General features: G+C 40.4%; 1 long non-coding RNA gene across 1 annotated transcript; it reads right to left on the bottom strand.

Annotated features, from left to right (window-relative positions):
• Positions 1 to 7626: 7626 nt before the first annotated feature.
• LOC121527727 lies at positions 7627 to 10886 on the bottom strand. Its single transcript, XR_005993432.1, has 3 exons — positions 10544 to 10886; positions 10024 to 10146; positions 7627 to 7711 (listed from the first exon to the last, which is right to left on the bottom strand). It is a non-coding gene; the product is annotated as an uncharacterized LOC121527727 (long non-coding RNA).
• Between the last annotated feature and the right edge of the window lie 13673 nt (positions 10887 to 24559).

Here is a 24559-nt window from a genome sequence, read left to right on the forward strand (position 1 = left end):
ATCTTCCTCCCAACTCTCACCTATGGTCATGAACTCTGGGTAATGACCGAAAGAATGATATCGCAGATACAAGTGACCAAAATGAGTTTCCTTCCGGAAGGTGTCTGGGTGAGAAGTTCAGACATCCGGAGGGAGCTAGGAGTAGAGCTGCTGCTCCTTTGCATTGAAAGGAGCCAGTTGAGGTGGTTCTGGCATCTGATCAGGATGCATCCTGGACGCCTCTCTTTGGGGGTTTTCCGGGCACGTCCAGCTGGGAGGAGACCTCAGGGAAGACCCAGAATGTGCTGAAAGGTTTAAAGGTACAATGTGTAGAATTTGGCTGCATTTCACCTAACAGAAACGGTGTACATGGGATATAATGTTTACATATCAATGTGAAGTATGTTAAAATAAGTGTACAATCATCCCCTTTAAACTGTAGTTTTCTTTTTACAAAATTAGAAAAAAGCTTTTTAAATTTGCATTACCGTGGATCGCCCTCATGGAGGCTGACTTGACAAACCGCAATGTTGTCTACAGCAACGTTTGGGGACAGAAAGAGCGAAATGCGATTTTTAAATACGAACCTGCCTGCCGGTCCTGAAAGCTACCTGGAAGGCAGGTGGAGAAGAAGACTGACCTATATTCTATAAAATAATGGTCACAAAACTGAATGAATAAACCCTCACCTTGTCACTGCTGTAAATGATGTCCGGCTCACGATCCTTTTTGGTCTTCACAGGCTCTCGTCGATTAGTGATGTGACGTTTTGGTAACAGATCGGCTCATTCTAAAATCTGAGAGCTAGATGTCGCCAAAATGCCAAATTCTACACATTGTACCTTTAAATACACTCCTGATCAAAATTTTAAGACCAGTTGAAAAATTGCAAGAATTTGCATTTTGCACTGTTAATCTTAAGAAGGGTCTAAGTAGAGCTTTAAAATGCAAAAGAAGGAATGGAAGTGAGACAAAAAGATTTGAGTAAGCAATTCATTGAAAACAACAATTAAACTGAAATAGGCTGTTCATCAGCTGATCAGAAGTTTAAAACCACAGCTAAAAAACCCTGAAAGAGCCCTCAAAACAGAAATAAAAGTTTCAAAAAAGGACTCAGTAACGAGTAGCTCCACCGTTCTTGTTGATCAATTCAAAAAATTATCTCGGCATGCTTGATGCGAGTGTTTCCAGGAGGCTAGTAGGAACATTGCACCAAGTGGTGAAGATGGCTTCATGAAGGGCATCCACTGTGTGGAACTGATGTCCATTTTTGCAAACTTCCCTTGCCATCCATCTCTAAATGTTCTCAGTTGGATTTAGATCAGGGGAACACGCAGGATGGTCCAAAAGAGTGAAGTTATTCTGCTGGAAGAGGTCCTTTGTCAGGCGGGCATTGTGAACTGCAGCATTGTCCTGTTAAAAAACCCAGTCATTACCACACAGACGAGGGCCCTCAGTCATGAGGGATGCCCACTGCAACATCTCCACATAGCAGGCCGCCGTTTGACGCCCCTGCACAACCTGAAGCTCCATTGTTCCACTGAAGGAAAAAGCACCCCAGATCATGATGATGCCCCCTCCACTGTGCCGCGTAGAAAACATCTCAAGTGGGCTCTCCTTGTCATGCCAGTAATGTTGGAAGCCATCAGGACCGTCAAGGTTTCCTTTTTTTTCTCAACAGAGAATAAAACTTTCTTCCACCTTTAAATGTCCCATGTTTGGTGCTACCTTGCAAAGTCCAAACAGGTGATTGTGTGGCGTTGAAGGAGGTGAGGCCTTTGAACATGTTTTTTGTTTTTTAAGCCCCTCCCTCACAGACGCCGTCTGATGGTTATTGGGCTGCAGTCGGCAGCTGTAACTGCCTTAATTTGGGTCAAATTAAACGTACAGCAGTTCTTACAAGGGGAACATAGTGGCACATCAGTATTGTGCATCTCATTAAACCAGAATGTGGTACCTTCAACTCATACCACTCTCTTCAGCTGCTTCAGGACATGTCTTGATGGACAGCCAATCAGATCCTCCGGCTCAGCGCCGGTGATATTTTTGTTGGTCTACCTCTTGACTTTTTTGTTCCATAACCCTCAGGATCTATGAGGAAATTCAAAAGTGAAATTCAAAAGTGATGGTGCGTTGTGGGAGGCCTTGCCTATGCAGCTCAACAATCCGACCACGTTCAGAGATAGGAGGTTGGGACAGTGTGAATACCTGACAGAAAATGACATTGGATCCACATTTTTGCACAGATTTTGGCTTTTAAAGGCTGTGGTTTTAAACTTTTGATCAGCTGATGAACAGCTTATTTCACTTTAATTTTTAATAGATTGCTGAAATTTTTTTGTGTCACTCTCATTTCTTCTTTTTGCATTTTGCAACCCTACTTAGAACCTTCTTAAGATCCAACAGTGCAAAATGCAAATTCTTGCAGTTTTCAACTGGTCTTAAAATTTTGATCAGGAGTGTATCCTGTCTGGTCTGGGAACGCCTTGGGATCCCCCAGGATGAGTTGGAAAGTGTTGCTGGGGAGAGGGATTTGTTGGTTGAATAGCTTAACCTGCTACCACCCCGACCTGGACCTGGATAAGCGGAAGAAGATGGATGGATGGATGGAAACAGCACCTGGAACATTCCACAGGGAAGTAGGTGAATCTGTAACAGGCGAAAAAAAACATGACTGGGTAAGAAAGGAGCACTCCTGAAAGGCTCAGTCATTCACATTCAACAGTGGCAAAGGAAATTTTTTTTGTCATGGCAGACAATAAAGTTTTCTGAATCTGAATGGTTCAAGGCCTCTATGCTAAAATGCTGAGTTGTGAGAAATGGAAAATGGGCAGGAAACTGGTCTTTTGTTGTGACTTTTAGCAAGAAAAATTTAAATCTTAAAGTGCCTAAAGTGGAGAGTTGACGAGGAAAATGGCAGCTTTAATCAAAAAAGGCCAATGAGTATGTGTTTATCATGCATCATATTCACTTCTAATGACTGAAGGATGGGTTCCTGTAAAATGGATCAAACATTAAGCCACTGTTTTAGAGTCTGTGGGGGAATCATCAAACAAAACCAAAACCACAACATATTTGCCTCTGCACTTTTTCTGATTTTGATCTTCTGGGGCTGGATTGGAGGCCGTGGAGGCCTGATGTGGCACCCGGGCCTCCGGTTGATGATCACTGATCTAGACTATTATCCATGTACCTCACACCATCACTGATGGGCAAGTTACCCCATGGCATGAGCAACCTGCGTCGCATACTGGCAAATATATTTATGAGAACGCTAATGACACAGCTGGATGCATAAGCAGCCGCAAGGTGGAACAGCCTACTGTTCAAAATGAAAGAGCCATGGACGACTTTGTTGTTATTCTGCATTATATCAATAAATAGATGGAGGGACTGATTTTTTGCATCGAAGACTGCATGTGCACATACTTCCTGCATCTACAAAGGGAATCTAAGACATACCCACACTTTTATATGTAGCCCATCTGCACATGTACTAACACACTCACAGGAGCACTTAGATGCACAATCCATGCTTTCTCCACAACGCCTGGGACTAAAGGTCCACACTGTAGATGCTTGCAGCGAGGTGAGTGCAAGAGTCTAGTCAGCACAACATGGCCTCTCTAAGCTGCAGGATAGCCCTACTGCTGAGTGCTGCAAGTACAGTACGTTTCAATTTGTTCCAGGAGGGATCAGATTCTACTGGCTTGCAAATCTCAGTGAGAAGCAGGCGAAGCTTACAGTGAATAAGTGGAGAACTGTAGGAAATATAATAGAGCCATGTTTGAACCACTAGAATCCAATCGAAGATGGTATATCTTTATCTATGAACTCTCTGTGGGGAGTATGGCCAATCTGAAAGTGAAGGAAATCAATGAGGGAGATAATTACAGGCTGCACATCCAGTAAAACTGCATATAATGCAGGTATATACTGTATATACTAGAAGCATATAGTTAAACAGTCAGTGGATCCTCCTGCAGTTTGACAGTTCACACAAGTCCAAAGGCTTATTAATAATAACACCCTGCTGATAGATGTCATAAATCTTTCATTCAGAACTGGAAACAGAGAAGAGAAGAAGTCCTTAAAGGTCTGCAGAAAGTTAAAGAGCAGAGGTTGAAAGGACAATTCACTCCTAATGACTGTCATCACTCCTGCTGCTAATGTATCTGATACTCTTCTCCAGGAAATAAAAACTCATCAGTAATACCTGATATCAAACGGCTGAGGAGGAATTTTACCAAGCTGCTGATATTTAATCATATTTTCTGCTTTAAGGTGGTCAGAGGTGAAATTTACCGCCGCTTGAGTGAGAAAGGACATGTGAAAATTAGTGTTTAGTTTATAATAACACTCACTGAGAGAAATAAGCAAACCTTGGCCTTTAGGTTCAAAGTGCCGGTTTAGTGTTAAAATGTTTAACTGTCATACACCGTTGACAACAAGGGACACAAGGTTTAGAGCAAGCGGCAACCTCCACTCCTGAAAAATGAAGCCAATGCAGAGGTGCAAAAAATTGCAATACAGCAAGTGTCCACTTGAGGCTGGCTGCAGTAAGTCCTGTCTGAAGACCTTTTAAAAAGACATTTTTTACACTAGAAATAAACTGGTTTACAGCCTGGATCAAAAAACCAAACGTGTCTCATTAGCTAGTGTGTTCATGTGCTCTCACTGTACAGAGGTGAATTTTTTTTACCACAATGGTTTAGATGTGGGCTGCTAGGTTGATCCAAAGTTCGGCTGAGATCGCGATTTCAATATGGAAGCTGCCACGGATTGGCTTCAAGAGCTGTTTGAGTCTGCCTATGGTAAGCAGACGGCTGACGTCACACAGGCTTTGTCTAATTCTTTCTACAGTCTATGGTTTAGAGGCATCCTTTACCTACGATGCAAACGTTAGCATACTGTATCCAGCTTACTATGATCCCAAATAAAAAATTTAAAAGAATAATAAACATGCGGGCCGCATGGTGGCGCAGAGGTTAGCACTGTTGCCTCACAGCAAGGAGGTCTCTTGTTCGCTTCCCGGTCAGGGCCTTTCTGTGTGGAGTTTGCATGTTCTCCCTGTGCATACATGGGTTCTCTCCTGGTACTCTGGCTTCCTCCCACCACCAAAAACATGCTCGTTAGGTTAATTGGTCACTCTTAATTGGCCATAGGTGTGAATGTGAGTGTGCCTGGTTGTTTGTCTCTGTATGTCAGCCCTGCCTCTCACCCAATAACAACTGGGATAGGCTCCAGCAACCCCCAACTGGATATTTTACCTATTATTTATTTTTTTCTTCTCTTAATTTATTACAAAAAAAAAAAATAATAATCAAAGGCTGTGATTATTTGGCTGAGACTAATCAAATAAACTGATGATAATATGAGAAGGGTCAAATAATTGTTGTCTTTATTTGACTTTGTTATTAAAAGTCAACTCACAGTTTATTTTTACCTGATCAAGTTGTAATCTTCAGTTCGTATTCACACACACGTGCACTCACTGACTGTGACTATGTTATCAGCATAATGCTGCTTTCCTTGACTGTCTCATTTCCTTCCTCGTCATTTATATTTTTTTGTCTCATATGTCAGTTTTTCCATTTCCAAAAGTTTTTTACAGCACCTGTGCACTTCTAAATAGTCTGCTGTTAGCTGATGAAGGTTATTAAAGTCAGCTAAAACTTACTAAATAACCAAAACTAAAATGTGAAAATCATTTTTGTTTTTTCTTACTAGATTTGGAGTATCGTAAGTGTAATGTGGGCGTGGCTATGTCTCTGAGGAAGGCTGTATAAGGTTGATGTAAGCAAGGGCTCGCTCTGTCTCTCTTTGCCGGTTGCGAAACAAGAAAGTTTTGTGTTGAGTAGACGCGTGACAAACATTTGCTAACGGTAAGTTATCTATGTGGTTAAAACGCAACTGAGACCACACAAAATGCTGGCAAACTTTACCTTGGTTGCAAAACAACACACGTGTCTCCATTACATCGAGCTGCAGGGCTTTGGCCTGGCATGGCAGAAGCTTTGCTTCTCTACCACAACCGAGCCCTCCTTGATCTCATCAACACTCACTAACACTGCACCTGCTGAGAGTCACCTGTGATTTCACTGGTACTGGTAGCTTTCTTTATGACTCGACAAACACTCACACATAAAGAAGGAAAGAAGAGTCAAAGCTAAATGTTCCTGTCTTTACATCGCCTTAAAGCAAAAATCAAACAGTTTCTAAGATCAGACTCACACGCCGCTCCTCTCTCTCTCTGCAATCAATAAACAAACAATAATTCATGCTTATCATCAAAAAGAGAGAATTTTCCTATATAGAAAAATTAAAGAAAAGTCTTCTGATTATTGAGTTATGGGTCTTTAAGATAGAAGAAAATGAATCATATAACATATTTTTGGATTGGACCATAAAAACTGTTTGCTTTACTAGCGCCAGCTGGATAAGCGCCAGCATTTCCAGCATTTTATTTAGAAAAAGTCTAGAATTATTGTCTAAATGAAGGGGAAAGGGTTAAACTTCTGATGTTAGCAGGCCCAGACAAAGTTGTAACCCTGGCTGCACCTGGTCCATCCTGATTTCAATTTTCATATAAACACCAAAATAAAGTTGTTTCAGTGCTTTGATTTTTGTCCTATTATTAAATTTAGAATGCTAACAGGAAAACATTCAGAAACTCATTCTAATTCTTGTTTGAAAGATACGTTTCTCCAGGCACCACACATAAGAAGTTATAATAATTGGTAGCCTATTCTTAACAGAGTAACGACCACAGATCCAGAAATAGCTCATCTATAAAGGCCTTGATACCAATATCACACTTTATCTACAGGGAAAAAGGAGGTAGATTCTGGGCTCAGAATGAGTAATTATTAACTTCATGACGGCTAGAACTTTACTTCAGCTAAAACTATTTTAATCTAGGTTTAACAAGACAGCAACATTTATCAGGACAGCTGAATCTGTGAATGATTTTATGACTGAAATGTAGTACTTGTTGTTTTAATTCCCTTGGCAAGAGGCAAAATATATACAACACAACAATTTAAGATGGCTTCCAATCAAGATGTTATTGACTGAAATTTATCCCAGATTTACCAGCTAGAAAAACATGAGCAATATTTAGACTTTAAATATTCATATAGTGCTGACAGTGACATGAGTGTTAATGTTAACCAAATATCTACCCCATGGTAATAAGAGAAACATGAGATCGTTACCTAAAAAGGACAAACATTTAACATAACATTTAAACAAACTTACATTAATTCAAAACAGAAACACAAAGGAGCTTGCTTGGAGGAGTTAAATTGAAGAGAGAAGGATCAGAAGGAAGGGGGAAAGGAGATTAAAGTCTGGCTCATTTCCTGCAGAGATTTTTGCCTCAGTTTGTAGAAACCAAAACTATTCTGTTGGTTCCAATTGTTCTAAAATAAGCAGAACAGTGCTATATTCATAAATCAGTTTATGAATTTGAAGACATTTTATTTTGCCTGAGGCAGCAATCACTGCAGGGAAGGAAGCAGACTTTTGAGGAACATTTCATCCAGAGGAGCTGGAGCTGCTGCTGGTTGACTAGTCCTCTGACTGGTCCTCTGACTGGTCCTCAGACTGGTCCTCTGACTGGTCCTCTGACTGGTCCTCTGACTGGTCCTCTGACTGGTCCTCAGCAACATCCTCTCCACCTCCATCAGCTGCTGTCTGGAGTCACTAGGGGGGTCTCCTCTTTGGGGGTCTGTATGTAATAGAAACAACATATTTAGTGATACTATTGCATTTTATCAATAGAATACTACTGAGGAAGTACACAGAAAAGGATCAGGTTGTGATTAATTAATTTCTTTATATTGGTTTGGTGTTGAACAATTGCTTAGTTTGATGTTGACAAACAGGCGATCAGGTCCTATTTTTTTTTTTTTTTTGTCATAGTACTGATTCACTGTGTGGTAGTCAGCCTTTCAGCTGAGGGACTGGCTGTAAATGTATGAACATACATCAGATCATTTCAGAGCAGTGGTGAAGAGTAACTGATTACATTTACACACAGTACTGTAACCAAGTAGCTTTGTTGTGTACTTTTGAGTCATTTTTAAAGTAATTAAGTAAAGATTATTTGTATAGCAATTTTCACAGACAGCAGTCAAAGTGCTTTACACAGCCCAAAAAATACAGAGAACACAAGTGATGATTATGAAATCACCACATGACTGCAATAGTCATAACAAGAATAGTATAGTATGAAAATAGGAGTAATATCCTTAAAATTACTACTTTTACTGAAGTATATTTCATTGAAGTATTTTGCTTAATTACATTTGAAAAAGCATTGTGTGCTAAGTTAAAAAAAAAATTACACTAAACGCCACAACCAGGAGTTCCAAGCTTTCTGCCAACAACATGAAAATTACCAGTTTAGCTTTCACAACACATGACAGTCAGTACATGCACATAGCAGAGAATGATTCAGTATTTCCTCCCTAAACAGCTCCTGCATTGTACTTTAGGTTAGGTCAACCTTATAATAAACAACCTAGTTGGAGGTCCATATTTTGTTGTTGTTGTTGCACATTAAGGAGAGGTCAGATTTCAATGTGAAAGCCTTGTGGGTATCACAAGTAGCCACTCAGTACTTAGAGTAAGTTTTAAATGACTTAATTTTCCCTTTTACTTGAGTAGATTTATAGACCAGTACTTTTACTTCTACTCAAGCAAGCAATAAACAGAGTAACTGTAGACTGTACTTTTACTTGAGTACAACAGTCTGATACTTTTCCTACCTCTGATTCAGAGAAATTCATTTAAGATAGCACTACGACAACTTCTGTGTGCTTATGTGCTTCCACTCTTAGGGAAGTCAGCGGCTCTTTTGTGACAGAGTACATCCCTTAACTAGACATCTGGCAAGACGAAAAAAGTCTTTTCTATACCTAAAGGTCTCAAACATAAACACCTTCAAAATTTTCCCTCAGAAAGACCTGAAATGAATCATACATAAAAAGAAAAAACATACATTTAAAATCAAACATAAAATCAAGAAAGAAATCTGTGATTACAGTGTAGTCACATGTAAAAACAGGAAGAAATGCTAATTACATTAAATTTAGATTATCTGTCTTCACATGAAGCATAATATTCTGTTAAGATAGGGGTCAGAGTTACATTTGACAACTGATGTATTTATTGAGCCCTAGAAGTGGGAAATTAGTTGACCTTCATTACAGGTGTAGAGCGTAGGTCCACAGCCATGTTAATACTTGATCAAACAGTTTTTCTAAAGAGACTTGCCACCATGCCACTCCTATTTTTTCTTTCTACTTTAAACAATTTCTGATTATTTGTATATCAACCATATGTTTGAGTGTTGCAGTTACAGCATGACCTAATTTAGTACATCCTCTACATTTACAATAAACCACAACAGAGAGTACAGTCTAGACCTGCCCTCTTTGTGAAGTGTCACTCCAGTTATGAAGTGGCAATACAAAGATTGACTAATTGATTCAAATGTTAAATGTAACATTTATCTTGGATTGATTCATTTAGAATGAGGTAAAAATCTAAATATAAACAGACTGTTATGCTAATACTGTTGTCATCCACAAGTTGCTTTGGATCATTTCACTGCTGACCTCTCTCATTTTACAGCTAAAGTCCTCCGTCTACCCCAGAGTATCCTTGTCAGCATGAACATTATTTCCCCCCTGATTAGGACTTTCTACCATTCATATATTTCACTGGATTGAAAAAAATACACATAAAACTTTGCATCACATTTTAAAGCACATTAATACAGAAAAAATGTGTTTAACTCCAGTAAAAGGGGGTGTGTTGTTAGAACATCAATCCCTGTCAAAGAAAAAACTTAATGCATGAAGTATATTACCACTTTCTTTTAAACAGACTGGGCAGTCATGCTACAATAACTTCAGCCAAACACTAGCCAAAAACATCAAATCAGGTCCCAAACCCATGTGAACTCATAATTTAAAAAAGATTCACTTTGTTAGGGAGAAATCAAGTTACATCCATTCAGTGTTTTTCTCTTACCTTTGATTCTCAGTGATTACCCACTGAACTAGAGATATGAGCAGGGCTCTCTGCTATGATGTTAAAGTTTGATGGCCGGTGGTCTTGAGGGGAGCCCTGAAAGCCATCCAAACACATCTGGTTCTGGAAGACAAAAACTTAAGAAAATGGTTTGAAGCAGGCTAATATTTATAAAAAATATTTTTTAATACAACTGTTTATATATTCTGATCATGTCTAGTCAGCATCCTTGCATCCTTTGTGAATCTTGCAACCACACTAACAATACTCATAGACTTGTTTATTGTAGAAATAATACCAACAATAGCTTGTATACATCTAAATCTTATTTTTTGATACTTTTGTCGGTTTATTTATTTTTTTATCTTCAATGTTTAATTCCTGTACATTGAGAGCAAAATTAACCAGTCACATTCCTTGTTGTGTAGGCATACTTGGCCAGTTCAGCTAATTCTGAATAACCAAATTAAGTATTTATCTGATATGCTGATTGTTTGTGCATATTAACAGTAAACCTTACCTCCACCACATGAATCCAGCCCACTTGGAGTCCTGTGAAGGGTTTTCTCCAAGATTTGTTCCTTTTCCATCCTCAGCTGCTCTCTGTTTTGAAGAGAAAACTCTTGTGAGGCTGACTTGTCAAAACTGATGAGAAATAAAGGAAAAGTAACGAATGACCACTTAGTTCTCTGAAACTCCACTGGTGTAGTGTCATTTTATATAATCTTAAAGACTGTAATAAGAAGAACTTAATCAACATTACCAGTATTTTTTAAAAGAGGTGTGCTTTTATGTAAGATACCAATCCCTGTATAACAAATATGGCTGTTGCTGAAATGAGCCTTTCACCATAATTTAAAAATTCAATCAATCTATTCATCTGTGTCCTTAGTAACCTTGTAACACCTGCATAGAGTTTTTGCATAGATGTTTGCCTCTAGCCTAAATGTTCCAAGGTTTTCCTCTTCAGCCATCTTCATGCTCAATTTTAAAATTAAGGATATGAAGAATTCCCAGACTGGAGGAACTGATGATGTTATAGAAATCCTTGATGCAGATTTTGCAGCGGTGGTTTTACGTATATCTGAGGACATTTAAATGAAATGCAGCGTCCGTCACAATAAAGTGTCCGGGCACACATGGGGGTCCGACCAGTGGACATTTAAACGTTTAATTAGTGAAAAACTAATGGACAGTATTCATGGTCATTAGTAATACTCCACTTTACACTCAGTCTGTATCAACAGAGTTTCTTAGCTTGTATTGATAGAAAAACGGCCATGCAGATACTCTTATTACTCTTTCGGATGATAATAGTGATCTCATTAGCCTGACTTTTTTCTACTGCCCTGGTACTTAAACCACGCTAGTGAAGCACAAAAAGGCGTTCATGTAAACATTTAAAATAACATGCAGAATCATAACAACCATGATACTTACATGCATGACGCCCTGCAGAGACAGGAAGCTGACGGAGAAGCAGACCTCTGTGCTCCGTTCTCATCGTAACACTCGCTGAGAATTATGGGAGGTGATGATTACCGTAGTAACAGTTTAAAGGGAAGCTAAAAATTGCGAATACAGGCCATTTTCCTGGAAAATTAGTCTAAAAATAACACAAGGTGACAGGAAAAAAGCAGAGTTTCAATGAAATCTTACAGTACGAAATCTTACAGTACGAACAACACATTGACATGTAAAAAAACGATTATAAATTCTGAAATCATAACAATATATGGTCGTATGACGTCGTAATGAAAGCAAAATTAAAAACAAAAGCAACCCGATGAATTATCGTTAATACATACCAAGTTATTACGCTTTATGAGCGGATTAAAAACCCAATATAGCTTCTTTCCTGCTCTTGAAGAAAACGTGATGTCAGCACGAAAGATGCTGCCTATTCAAATGAATGGGATTTAGTTTCGTGCTGCACAACACGAGAAAAAGCAGAAATTCGTGTCCATGGACACGACTCAATAGATTAAACTTCGTGAGTATTTCACGTATTTTTGTGAGATTGGGTTGTAACTGTCCAGTAGTGAGGGGAAAATTAGGATGCCTGACGGTGTTATGCTAACTCTGGCTGTGCTAACTTGGTAATAGATGGCAGAAAACGAGTGAAAAACAGATGTTTGTACAAATTACCAGGCAATCTGACCTCCTCACTCACTTTCCTCCAAGCGAGCTCCTTTTATTCCTGTGCCAGTGGCACAGACACGTTGTGTGGTAGAGCTGGGGGCACACACAGCAACAGACAGCCCCAGTGGAATGAACCGCTTCGTCCCGGGCCAGCCCTCCTTCAGAGACCTCCAGTGACGTTGCCGGAGGATCTCCATGCTGATTGGCTATCGCGGCTCAAAAATTACACGGCGCAAAAAAATCACCGCAGTTAGATTTTTGAACTTGCGTGTAGACGTGATGAAGGGAACGGGCGGCGTGAATTCGTCTCATTTGCACGAGTCGTGCGTCACGCGCCGCATATTCGCGTGATTCACGCCGCCTGAGGCGAACAGGCGTCAACTCGGGTCATTATGTTGACTTCACATGTAATTCACTCGCACGAATAAATTTACTCGCACTTGGTGTGAACGCATGGTAAGTCCAACAAAAAAGGAAAAATACACAGAAGCCTCATGAAGGAATCACGAGGAGCAAGTCACAGAGACAAACAACGATCCGACAAAGGACAGGGAGAAAGACAGAACCTAAATACACAGAGAGTGATTACAAGCAGGGAGACAGGTGTGGCAAATGAGACACAGGTGAAGCAGGTGAGGGCAATCAAAGTGGAGTGAAAACACCAGGAAGTCAAACTAGACATGAAACACAGGGGACACATGAAAGGAGGAACAAACTAACAGAAAAAAATATCAAGAGTACCAACCAGGAAAGCTCCAAGGAAGAATACACAGAATTTACACAGAAACACAGGGGACACTGGGAAAAAAATCAAAGAAACTCAGAAAACATAACTCATCAATCATGACAATCATCAGAGAGGTGAAATCAGCAGCAGAATCCCCCGTCCAGCCCAGGGTTGTTGGGCAGTGGGGCCTGTTATTCTTTTAGCCTTACATGCGTAAACTTCTGCATATTACTATATAACAAAGGAATGATGACTTTTAAAATGATTATAATTATTTCTGAGCAAAAGTCAATGTGTCCTTGGGCAAGACACTTAACCTCAATGTGCCCCCATTGCTTTTTAGTGGCATGGATATAATTAGCTAAAACTGAAGGCCAATTCCTGATATGAACCTCTGTCATCAGTGTGTGGATGGAGAGAGGGTATGAATGGGGAGGTGTGACCTGTGGTGTAAAAGCACTTTGATAGTCAGCTATACAAGCTAAGGTCCATTTACCATTTACATGATTAAAAAAAACATCTTAGTGGAGAATGAAGGGTCAAATGCATTGATTAAAGTTACTGCCATTACATTAATGCTGTGTGTAGTTCAACATTTTCACCACATCAGCAGAAGAGAAGAGAAACACAAACAGCTGAACAGCTGTGTTTTATATCCTCAGCCTGCTTGCTGGTGATAATTTGCCTCCGTATAACCAGCTACCTTCTCATATCAGCTCACCTTGACTTGACGGGGCGGGGGTGCAGGAAAACTCAGCTGTTTGCTTTCACACAGTAAATTCTCAGGTGTTTTAAGGAAGCCCAAAATGTGTGCCTACATTCACAAACCTCGGCAGGAAACATTAAAAAGTCATCTAAACACCCATTGGCAGTTTTACCATTAGGCTACTGCCTGGGACCTCATGTTTAAAGGGGCCTTAGGATAGGCATTGTAGATGTGTTTCACACAAAAATCAAAACACTTTTAATGACTAAGATGTGTTTTAAAAAGCAAATAAGTGCAGTCAGGGACAGAAGTATTGGCACCCCTGGAATTTTTCCAGAAAAAACATCATTTCCCAGAAATTGTCGCAATTACAAATGTTTTCGGTATACTCATGTTTATTTCCCTTAAAGAAAAAGGCCAAAATTGACATAATTTCACAAAACTCAAAAAATGGTAAGGATAAAATGATTGTCACCCTTTTAAAACTGTGGGTAAATCATTTTATTTCCAGCATGTGATGCTCATTTAAACTCACCTGTGGCAGTAACAGGTGCTGCAATCTAGAAATCACACCTGAAGCCAGTTAGAATGCCTAAAAGTTGACTCAACCTTTGTGTTGTGTGTCTGTGTGTGTCACACCAAGCATGGAGAAGAGAAAGAAGAGCCAAGAACTGTCTGAGGACTTCAGAGGCAAAATTGTGGAATAATATGAACAATCTCAAGGTTACAAGACCATCTCCAGAGATCCTGAAATTTCTTTGTCCACTGTGTGTAATATAATCAAGAAGTTTATAACCCATGGCACTGTGGCTGATCTCCCTGGACGTTGACAGAAGAGTAAAATTGACAAAATAATGCAACGCAGGAAAGCTGGAATGGTGGATAAACATCCTCAGTCAACTTCCACACAAATTCAGGTTGTCCTGCAGACTCAGGGTGCAAAAGTGTCAGCTGGGACCATACGTGGTCATCTGAATGAGATGAAGTGCTATGGCAGGAGACCGAGGAGAACCCCACTGCTGACAAAGAGACATAAAAAAGCCAGACTGGAGTTTGCAAAACTGTACCTGAGTAAGCCTCAATCCTTCTGGGAGAACATTTTGTGGACAGATGAGACTAAGGTAGAGCTTTTTGGAAAAGCACGTCATTCTACTGTTTACAGAAAACAGAATGAGGCCTATAAAGAAAAGAACACAGTACCTACAGTCAAACATGGTGGAGATTCAAAAATGTTTTTTTTTTTTTTTTGTTGCGTCTGGCACTGGGTGCCTCGACTGTGTGCAAGGAATCATGAAATCTGGAGACTATTAAAAGATTTTGGGCCGCAATGTAGGGGCTAGTGTCAGAAAGCTGGGTCTGGGTCAGAGGTCATGGGTGTTCCAGCAGGACAATGACCCCAAACATCCCGCAAAAAGTACCAAGAAATGGTTGGCGCTAGAGAGTTCTGAAGTGGCCAGTAATGAGTCTGGATCGAAATCCCATTGAACACCTATGAAGAGATCTCAGAATTGCTGTTGCAAGAAGCACCCTCAAATCTGAGAGACCTGGAGCAGTTTGCAAAAGAAGAGTGGTCCAAAATTCCAGTTGAGAGGTGCAAGAAGCTTGCTGATGGTTATAGGAAGAGATTGGTTTCAGTTATTTTTTTCCAAGGGTGTGCAACCAAATATTAAGTAACAATTTAACAATTTTGTCTGGCCCATTTTTTTGAGTTTTGTGTAAAATTATGTCAATTTTGGCTTTTTTGTGATGCTCCAATGCACATAAAGGAAACAAACATGTGTACACCAAAAACATTTGTAATTACAACAACTTCTGGTAGAAATGGTGTATTTTCTGGAAAAATTCCAGGGGTGCCAATAGTTTTGTCCATGATTGTAAATACATACCAAATGTGGGGGCAGAACTGAGCAATGTTCAAACCAGAGAGCAAAACACTACAAAGAAGAATGGTTGAAAAATGGAAGAACTTTACTCAAACTTTCTGAAGAAATACTGCTAAATACAGTGAAATGTGTTAGAAACTACAGGCATTTATATGATGTTAGGTCACCTGGGCACAGATGTCTCTGTGGCTGCAGAACACCTGGGTCGAGGACGGATGAAACAGCCATAAAGGAGTCACAAATGTCCATGTGAGACAGTGAGCTGACTGATTTTTTAAAGTCCATCCCAATGGAGGATATCTTCATCTTACACATACATATAATTTATTAGTCAGTGCTCTTAATTTTTTCTCTTTATTTCTCTTCATCATTTCTCAACACACTGCTTGCATTTTAAATGCGTAATTACTTCAATGAACAAAACTGTTCAGATTAATGTAGATTATGACAAACTGTCTTACTTTTCTTGCACAGTTCAACAGTCACCTTCGAGCAATTTATGTTTATATTATTTATACCTGCTGCAATAAGCCCAGAGTTTATAGAGTTTATAAGTGTAATTTTTTATTCAACCATTTATTTCTACTGCTAGATAACTTACTGCCCTTTAAATATGTTCATACCTTTTAATTGATTTTAACTACCGTATTTTCCGGACTATAAGTCACATTGGACTATAAGTCGCATTTATTTAAAAACTGACACACCGTTGTCTGTGCTCTGATGTAACACCAAGAGGGCCCGCTGGCAAAGTCATTTATATTCCTCTCCTTGGCAACTACCAGGGTGTGGAGACGTAACTGCACCATTGACAAGCCTCTCCCAGCAGCACGTTGTTCAAGCACCCATCTGTGGACTCATTCCTCCAGCTCTGGCCATCTTCCTTACAGCCCACGATCAGCTTTCTTTGTTTTCGTCATTGCAGTAAGAGTAACCTCTGCTTTTTGCCAGTCCCTCACAAGTTTCTCACTCACTCTAAACTTTCTTTCTTTCGCTCATTTTTTCAGTAGCACAGGAGCATATAGCATATAGTTGTCACCATGGTTGTCACAAGCCTAGAGCGCCCTCTCGTGGCTGTAGACAGTAATGTTTACTCCTTGTGCATGTCAGTCAGTATGAATTAACATTTAAAACATGTTAAATTATATATATTTTGATATATAAGTCGCACCTGACTATAAGTCGCAGGACCAGCCAAACTATGAAAAAAAGTGCGACTTATAGTCCAGAAAATACGGTACATAATTTTTATTGCTTATGTGTAAGTGCATGTATTCTGCTGCTGCTTTACCTGTTGATTGTTGCTGCTGTGACATAGAAATTGATCAGTTTGGGATCAATAAAGACTGGCTGGCACAGCTGAGGCCTTGTTCCTGAAATTTTGCAGCAGATCAGGCAGGCCTGTGGGTTAGTTGAGCCATGCTTTGTTTCTGGAAAACCACAGATGAAAAAAGGTTTCTACTCTCCCAGTGAAAAGAAGAAGCACGTGGAGTAACATGTTTGTACATTTTAGTTAACAAAACTTTTTTTTTTTTGCTGTTCAAAGTCAACTTTTCATGTTTGTGTTTTTATGAGTGTTGTGTCTGAACAGCTGTTAAGACTTTTAAAATATTACAGGTGTTAGTGCATTAGCTCGTGAGGCTAAACTATTCACACAAAGTTAGCTCTAACCTACCCGGATGATAGAGTGAAAATAAATCTGTATTTAGGTTTGTTGTATGACAGACCACTGTGCTATGAACCACCAGGCCAAATTTCAGTCATGAAAGACATCTCTAAGTGTCAAATTGTTGCTGAAAACCCACCATTTCCTGATGTTGCTCTTCAAAATAAAAGTAAACAGTAATGATAAGCATTGCAGGCTTTTATTGTGACAGACTTGGCAGAAATAGCCGGTGCTTATTATCATATCATTTTCAAAACTTAAGCATCACAATGCTAAGAGACACAAGTGGTGAAACTGTTTTGGTGTGAGTCAGCCACAGTCTTTGTTTTCTGATCATCCGGGTGATCTATGGATTAAATCTCACCTTCAAGATGTTTCTTCCTGCTGCATCTGGTTCAGTTAAAAAGCACTCAAGCATTAAGGCCTTGTCCACATGTAGATGAAAACGATATAATTCTGTTTCTTTCCGTAAATACGGGACCATTTCAGGAAATATCCGTGTAAGCATGGAATCACTGAAAACGACTGGAAACGCTGTAGTACTTATGCCAAGCCTGTAAGGGTTTCTCCCAAAACGCTGTTTCTGTGCGGATGAAACACAGATACAACAAAAAACTTTTGTGTACACTCCTGAATTCGCCTCCATGTGGACAGGGCCTAAGCCTGCCCTTTGACCTTACTGTGAACTCTGGCTACAGCAGTGTTTCCCAATCATTTTTCCCTGGAGCCCCCCCTACATGCACCTAAGACATGCAGAGCTCCCCAGGACCCAAAAGATGAGGAAAAAGTGACACACTGCCATCAAAAATCAACATAGGTTTTCAGTGTTTCGCTGATAAAACCCTAAAAAGGCCTAAGCATGCTTTTCTTACCAAAAGACCTTTGTATAAACTACTTAATAACTGCTTTTTGATGGTTTAAGTCGATATTTGCAAATCTTATTTTGGCAACCTCAGAGCAGACAAAGTCCCTTACCCCCCTAAAATCTTTGGCATCCCAGAGTCACAGTAAAGAAAACATGTCTAGAAATGAGGCGTACTGTTTTCGTCAGTTTGAGGACCCACCTTCATTTCCGTACAGCTGTTGAGGCTTCAGAGTGGTATCTGCTGAAGTTTCCATGGCTGTATGTTGTGCCATGCTAGACTGGGAAGCTTGACAGGTGTGACCTCAGTGACTGGGGAACGAGACAGGTGAAAGGGTCAATTATGAGACTAGCGAGAGTCTGAATACGGAGACTTTGACTAAGTCTTTAGTGTTACTTTTTAGTTTTTGCTTCTTTGGGTGGGTTTTGTTCGGTGTACTGCTCCAACACTTCCTGAGACACCTTGCTGTAGATCAATAGCTCATCACAAGGCCCATTAGCAGAGGGGATGAATCTAATAGGCTGCTGAAATGAGGAGTTGGTTTAATCCAGAGCAATACGGCCTGATTTTAACTGTTGGTTGTAAAGAAGCAGAGAAGGATGGGTTTTTGGTTGTTTTTGGAACAGGGTTCAAATTAACACTGATTAATCTTCTACAAGGCTTTTGTGACTGACTTCTCTTTAGACCCACATTTGTTCTGTTTTATGTGCTGGAGATTAGGAACAAAAATGATCGCTGTGAGCAAGAAGGCTTTATTTTAATCAAAACAGAGCCCCACTCCAATCTTTGTGATATTAATGTTTCATTTTGTGCTATGATGGCTGTAATCAGTCTTCTGAGAAGTGTTTTTAACCAGTGTTTTCTCTCACTTTAAGAGTCATTAATACCAGAGTTTTACACAATATGGTGATTGCTTTCCTGCACCCTGTAATGATTGTGAGGTAAAATAGGTGCCCAGTCATTACACTTCCCCTTTTTCCATTGTTTTCTAGTTAAAGGTAATCAATTTTCTTATGAGCATGAGTCCCTTAAGTGTTCCTCTGCCTGTGTTGAGTGCTTTCATTAATCAAAGAGACAAACCATACCTTGGAGGGATGTTTGGATCCTCTGTTGTAAATCCTGAAAAGGCTGTGAAAACAAAAAAACTTCATAATGTGTAAAAATGAAAGATGTTGCAGCAGCAGAAAAGGTAATAATAACAGAGACTCCCTCTGTCGTGTTTTCTCTCTTGCTTGAATCCATCTCTGAACCCGGCCTCTCCTCAATCCATCCCCTGTCCCTCTCTAACTTTCTTCTCTCTCATCTCCTCCATTCCCCCGGCTCATGAAGGGCTTCATTTGTCATCCAGCAGGTGATGAGTGCAATGTTTTTCACCCTGACCTCTAGTCTGTCACTAATGAGGTATCAGCCATGCTGCTTCATGCTCCCACAACCAAGACTGGGACCTGGGTCCAATCATAATCAGAAGCACCCTTACTGTCTTCCTGTATTTACACATTTACATAAGTCTGGAAATCTTTTTGAATTTTTACAAAGAATGCATTTGTCTACACAAACGGAGCAAATCCCTCTTAAGTGAGCTGGCTGAGGTGATATCTAAAATACATGACCATCAAGCATTTTATTACGCTTGACACTGTTTTCTGCTTGCCTGTACTTTCTCTAATACTCTTTTCTCCATTCGGTTTAAGCAGCTTGTGGCATATAAAAGCAGAAAAGCAATGTAAAAAATATTATATTCAAACTTTTTTTATATTAGCTGTGTCTGATTTCAGGGGCTGCATCCCTCAAGGACTTGCCTCCAATTTCCACATACAGCAACAATGCTGCGACCCGCTGGCGAATCGTACTGCAGAGCACATCGCTCCCTCTCTAGTCCATCTGAGCATTTCCACAGTCGGCGCTCCAGACCGGCAGCGCACGTGCCTGGAGCGCCACTCCGCTCCACTGCGTTCAGGGATGCTGCAGGTCTATTTTCAGCGCTGGCTGCTATCCCTGTGTCAATACCTGTCTGTCAGAAAGCTCTAAACAGGAAGTCACAAGCGTAGAATATCCAGTTCTTTCAAAATACAACATAATGTATGGACTCCTGATCGTAAATCTTCACTTTATTAACATAACGTCTCATCCAGCAGAGAGGTCAGTGGGTCATAGAACTACAACAGCGCCATTGACGAGGAGAAGTTAACTTTTCAGGGAAATTTAGCCACAGAATTTTACATAAAACCACAGACCCTTTAAGCAAACATTAACCTTTTAACTTCCTAATGTTCTCACCCAATCGTGGAAGCAATAATATCATGGACTTATACCTGAAAGGATAACAATAAAATAGTCCACTGGTGACATACTATTCCTGCATGAACTCGCAGTTCTCCCGTGATCTCTTCCTGCTGATCATGGCTGCACGCTGCAGCACCGTGCTCTAGACACGCCTCTAGTGGGTGCGGCAGCTCGCCTTCGGTCAGAACAAACCCGTGGCGCTTTGGTGCAGTTGTCCTATGTGGAAATTGTGGGTTAGCCTTCGTAGCCTGCATAGACTGCTCACACACACAAAAGGGATGGTCTGGCCTACAGAGGGTTCTGTGTTGGTGTCACTATCTGCCACCACCCCTACCTTTTTGTCTTAAGTTTTTTCCCGCCCACTTATTAACCCCTGGAGACTGATGCTGATACAATGAGAAAAGTCACAGGTTGTTAAAAGTTGAATTACTTTTGAACCATTATTCCTAGTCACTTACTTTTTTCCCTCCTGAAGCCCTCCCTTTTTTCTGTTGCTCCAAATGTTCTTCTCATCAGACTTCCTGGGTGTACTGGTTCGAAACTGGTGCCATAAAAAATTATAGCTATATACAGATATTCAAAAAAATCCTAAAATGCTGTGCTGAGTCATCATTTGGGGACATCCAATATAAAACATTCATTTCTCTCTTCTCTCTGTTCCTCTCTGATGGCCATGGGTGGCTTTCATGGTTCTGCCTCTTCCCTTTTGCTGTTGTTTCACGCTGTCAGATCACCTTTGAGCACGAGGTTTTGTGGTTCTGCTGCTTTGTAGCTACTTGCTTATTTGCTTGCTGCTATCACTTCACTTTGCCACAATGCTGAAGAGGAGACGGTGTTTGCTCTCAAACACAGGTGCTAAAAGAAAGAAACTACCATGAGCTAAAGCCACAGGTAAGCTGTTCCAGTGCTGTTTCATTTCAACTATGGATAGATTATCACATCCCCGGTTTTGGATTGAGGCTCACAGAAGTATTTGTAAGACAATGTGGCTTTGGGTAGAATAAGGTTCAGTACTGCTGCTTTAGTCTATAATTTAATATAAGAGTGATCAGTCTTCATGAAAATACTGCCATAGGCCTACCTGTAGGTAACTTTCAACTTTCAGCTTTCAACTTTCCACTTTATTGTCCCCTAAGGGAAATTTTCTTTGCAGGCAGGTAAAAAACATAAAACACAGGAAACACAATCACACAAGTTTAGGTACAACACTAAAATGGGTTAGTACACCCATACCTTAAGGGACAGCTGAGGACAGAGCTATTAATACATTGATCACTCAATAGAATGCATTATGACAATTTACTTTCAAAATTTAAATTCAGTTGTGTAATGGCTTGACTAATAATGTTGGATTTAGCCTTAGGTAGCCTGAACTCCAGCCAGAGGGTAGGAGCTCAAATTCAGTATGAAGAGGATGATCAGGGCACTGTCTGACGTCCTGAGCCTTAAAGTTTACCCTCCTATAAAAGGTTGTGGACAGGTCAGGTAATGTGATACCAATAATTTTACTTGCAACTTTAACGACATGTTCGGCACACAGACATTATACCCTCCTGCCGGTCACTACACGAGCAGCGCCCCCACTGGGTAACTGGGATAAAGTTTGAATCCAGGACTTTTATTTTGGTTCTTGCCTAAACAGACCTTTAGGACATGATTGGGCCAGTACTGGCTGGTATGCCAGATTGCCAGTCCAGCCCTGGAAATGATCAACCCTGCCAGGTTGATCATTTCTTCTATCATAATTACCTCTGCCAGTAGGTTATGTGATCGGCTGAGTTTGTTCGTTTGTTAGAAGCATAACTCAAAAAGTTACGGACAGATTTTGATGACATTTTCAGGAAATGTCAGAAATGGCATAAGGAAGAACTGATTATATTTTGGGAATGATCCGGAGTGATCTGGATCCAGGAATTTTTTGAAGGATTCTGTACTATTGGGAGATAGGATTAATGGCGGAGGTCTGCGCTCTCGGAGTGCTTTTCTGGTTGGTATTTTACCATAAATGTTAGGGCTGCGAAATTCCCAGTAATGATTATTTTGATTGCTATTGAAATCCTGATTATTTAAGACAATTATATACTGGTTTAATAACATCTGAATTGCTTGTTTTTATAGAACTTACACACTGTTAACTTGGAAAAAGAAGCCATAGATAAATGAAGTATGCACTGGTACCGGCATCAGGAATCAGGGCAGATGCACTCGTCTCTAGTAATTGGTCTACAAATGTTCATTTCAAAGGATTTCATTGCTGCAACAGACTGAAGCCCCTGAAATGGGACACAACTATTATGACAATAGCATCCATTTGACGTGATCTTCTGCCCTCTTAAGATCAGGGACATCCTGCTGAGATATTCTATAAATTTTAAAGAATTTAAGTATGAAAACAGCTTTATGGTCATTTTTCTTAGCACTCAGATTTGATATATTATCCTCATGAGAGATTTAATGAATGCTTAAACTTTAAGGCTGTCAACCCCACAGTACAGCATGTAAAAGTAAACTCATTTGCATGTCTATGATTGACACACGATGAATGATCTTAATGAAATAAACTCCAGCCATCTGGTGAGCCAAACAGGTAGAAACAAACACAAAGACTGGCGTTTGGAGATAATTATGCAAATACTGCTCGATTTAGGTCGGAAACATTTCAATCAACACTTATTAAAGTTTGTTTTACATAAAAGCAGAGCCTGCATCATCAATCCACCACCTACATTTCACACATTTTACCTCTCAGAGATTTGTGGGTCTGTGAGCCAGAAAACTTTACATCACACCTTGAGAGCCTGACACGTATCAGGTCTATTAACAGTCCCACATGGCAGCAGCAGACCTGGTTTTACTCATTCCACTTGGAGCTGGACCGGTGGCAGTAAAAACATCCAACCAGCTGGTTGGAAAAGCTTTAGGGAAAAGAAGAAAGGCTGCCTGGTCAAAAAAAACTACTGCTGATACTTTATATTAATGTTTAAACATCCATATTATGAAGAAAACTTTCAATAGACTATAGCTAATCATTTTCAAGAGAAAACTTCAATTTTCTGTGGAAAAAAAAATGAGTAGGTAGACTTTTACCACTGCTATTGACCTTTTTTACCAGTCTTGTCTGATCTATCCATCCATCCATCCATCCATCCATCCATCCATCCATTAGTCCATCCATCCATCCATCCATCCATTAGTCCATCCATCCATCCATCATCCATCCATCCATCCATCCATCATCCATCCATCCATCCATCCATCCATCCATCATCCATCCATCCATCCATTAGTCCATCCATCCATCCATCCATCCATCCATCCATCCATCCATCATCCATCCATCCATCCATCCATCCATCATCCATCCATCCATCATCCATCCATCCATCCATGCGTCCATCCATCCATCCATCCATCCATTAGTCCATCCATCCATCCATCCATCCATTAGTCCATCCATCATCCATCCATCCATCCATCCATCCATCCATCATCCATCCATCCATCCATCCATCCATCCATCCATCCATCATCCATCCATCCATCCATTAGTCCATCCATCCATCCATCCATCCATCATCCATCCATCCATCCATCCATCATCCATCCATCCATCCATCCATCCATCCATCCATCATCCATCCATCCAACCATTAGTCCATCCATCCATCCATCCATCCATCCATCCATCCATCCATCCATCATCCATCCATCCATCCATCCATCCATCCATCCATCCATCCATCATCCATCCATCCATCCATTAGTCCATCCATCCATCCATCCATCCATCCATCCATCCATCCATCCATTAGTCCATCCATCCATCCATCCATCCATCATCCATCCATCCATCCATCCATCCATCCATCCATCCATTAGTCCATCCATCCATCCATCCATCCATTAGTCCATCCATCCATCCATCATCCATCCATCCATCATCCATCCATCCATCCATCCATCCATCCATCCATCCATCCATCCATCATCCATCCATCCATCCATCCATCCATCATCCATCCACCCATCCATCCATCATCCATCCATCCATTATCCATCCATCATCCATCCATCCATTCATCCATCATCCATCCATCCATTATCCATCCTTCTGTCCATCCATCATCCATCCATCCACCCATCCATCCATCAGTCCATCCATCCATTATCCATCCATCATCCATCCACCCATCCATCCATCATCCATCCATCAGTCCATCATCCATCCATCCATCCATCCATCATCCATCCATCCATCCATCATCC

Source organism: Cheilinus undulatus, linkage group 19, assembly GCF_018320785.1.
Source record: "Cheilinus undulatus linkage group 19, ASM1832078v1, whole genome shotgun sequence".
In the NCBI taxonomy this organism is placed as follows: domain Eukaryota; kingdom Metazoa; phylum Chordata; class Actinopteri; order Labriformes; family Labridae; genus Cheilinus; species Cheilinus undulatus.